A 2,822-nucleotide genomic window follows, 5' to 3' on the forward strand; every position below is an offset into this window, starting at 1 on the left:
AAAACAAAAAAAATAAAAACCAACCAAACAAAAAATAACAACAACAAAAAAAAACACGTTTTAAAATTTTAGTCGGAAATCTGGTCCAATACAAATATTGATCGATTAAAACGACTTCATCTTGTCAAAATCACCCAAATGTGATTCACGTTTATGACTCAGTCCCAGGCACAGACTAGAGCCCTAGTTTGTGGTCCCAGGTGTTGTTAGTTTTTGAAAGATGAAGGTTTGTTTTGATCAATCGATATTTGAATAGGATCAGTTTTCAAGCCAACATTGCAATAACGTGTTTTCTTGGGTTTTTTTTTGTTTTTTTTTGTTATTTTTTTTCTTTGTTTTTCTTTCTTTTAAAAAAATATTATCTTTTTTTTTTAATGCGGCAAAAAAGTGACATTCGAGTTGCATTTGATGTTACTGCCATATTCGTAACAAAAAAATACCAGATTGGATTAAAATCGAATATTGCATGTAAAGGTTTAACATACTTGCTGAAATCGCCCGACGTCCATATATTTAAATTTAGTTCAACTATCAATTAATGTTGACTTGATTGCCGATGTAGACTGATTTTTTGGGATTTTTTTTTCTTTTCTCGTATTTTTCTTCCTTGCTTTGTCTGGCACCTTTCATACACACTTGTTCAGTTCTGTAATAGATTAATGTGCAATCTCCAACAAGTAATCATAATAATAATATAAGGTACGGTCTGCATTTCGGCCTTACTACACTTAGACGGTAATCCCTTCCAGGTAGATTCTGGCATACCGTAACAAGACACACGATATGAATATCGCAACGTTGATCAAAGCTGACATTCTGTAATCGCACGTCTCTAATCTGTTGTGTTTTTAGTTCTTGTCCAAACGTAACGTATAATCCAGAATCCAATCTGGGTATCCCGCCCTCTCAAAACAATTCGAGATGATTGAGGTGAAAAATGAGTCTATAGAAGTTACGAAATTGAAGTCACTCAGCTCTTTGTTATTGTTTTTAGCCAGCCAGTTTTATGAGTAGTTCTCACTAAAAATCTATCGCTCAGGTCATAAACGTTCAAGATTACACATAATCATTGTGTTGGTACGTTATATCCGACTGGCAGATGTGAACATTTTGTCTAAACGCATAGCATTAATAATCGATACTGTCGTCCTCTGGAAAAGAAAAAGAAACAAAAAACATGCATTTTAACTTTTGGCAAGAAAACTCGCCCGCCATATAGACTGTGAGCGCCTCCATTTCTTGTCTATTAGAGGTTTCAACCGAGGGACTTGCGGCTGTTGTTGCTACTTTTCACTCTATCAAATTAATTAAGAAACTAGGGAGCAGGCACCAATGTAAGATAAAGAACTGAACAAGTGTGACTGAAAGGTGACAAAGCAAGAAAGAAAAATACAACAACAAAAAAAAAAACATCCCAAAAAATCCGTCTACCTCGACTGGGTATCGAACGTCAGACATTCTGATTACCGGTCAGACGTGCTACCATTACCATTTGTTTTTTCTTTCTTGCTTTGTCTGGCACCTTTCATACACACTTGTTCAGATCTTTATCTACTTTTCATTGTTCCTCACAAGGTGTGACCTAATTTGGGAGCTGATGAGTTATTGCGGGACAGAGTGGCTCAGTGGTACGGTCTTTGCTTCGTACCTGAAAGGTACCGAGTTCGACCATCCGCCGCTGTGCTGTGTGGCCTTGAGTAAGAGATTTCGCCCTAGCTCAATTTGCGGTGCTGCACTGCCGCTCACGCCTGGGTTATTCCAGTCTTTCCCTGGAATAGACCCTAGAGACAAACTTCCCATATGGGATGAATTAAAGGAATTTTTCTTTTTTTTTATTCATTTATTTATTTATTTATTTATTTATTTACTTTTGAATTGAACTTTTCCATAATTCTATATTGAAGACATGACCTTGCCATCTGATTTAAGATAATGATAAAAGTCAGGGCCTTGGCAAAACCAAATCTCCCCATTTCAGGACGAGATGAGAAAGCGTATGCGATGCATATACATTTCGATGGAAGAAAAAAAAGGAGCTTTTATGTAGCGCAATATCCACAAAACGTACTCAAAGCGCTTTACAAGGGTCCCTGACCAACACTTTACATGTAGGACGAGACATGATGTTTGTTAGGCGATATTACAATTTTTTTCCCCGACAGAGATAACGCTGTTAACGATCAAGTACTCATTTGCACCTGAGTAATGTGAGAGAATGTGAGTAAAGAGCCTTTTCCAAGGCTCGAACCCAGGACCTTCCTATCCGAAAGCGAGTGCCATACCACAAGACCAGATAGCCGCACAAGTCCGAAGAACGTATCTTACCCACAGTACCCAAAAGCAAATCTGCCCTGTATACGAGATGGACGAATTCAATCCCTAGAGGGGACGGGGCATCGACTTCTGGAAACTGGGGGAGAAGTTGCCAGGTTTTTCCAACAGCAAGAGGAGACATTGGGTGGCTTCGGTCGAGAACCTGCATAACGGCACGCTCACTTCATCAGTGTCCAACATGTGCATCTGTTGTGGTCAAGAGCCCGAAACCGAAGAGCATCTAGTTGAACGGTGCGTTGTGACGAAGCTTCCGGGCGGGTTTGCGACGGTGATTGAGGTAAAGTGCGTCCTGGATAGATCGTCATGTCATACTGCCCTACTCTGGAAAAACCCACATTTAAACATTTGGCCAGAAAACTCGTCATTGAACTATCGATCGATTTAAATCACCCTCATTTTCGAAAAAAAAACAACTCTCAAACCTGGGACTTCGCGCGATTGTCAACAAACTGTCTTCTTTATAGGTTATTCTTTTCTTTTGTTCTTTC

The sequence above is a fragment of the Berghia stephanieae genome, chromosome 1 (genome assembly GCF_034508935.2).
Source record: "Berghia stephanieae isolate SIO BIC M18660-M18661 chromosome 1, UCSD_Bste_1.3, whole genome shotgun sequence".
NCBI lineage: Eukaryota > Metazoa > Mollusca > Gastropoda > Nudibranchia > Aeolidiidae > Berghia > Berghia stephanieae.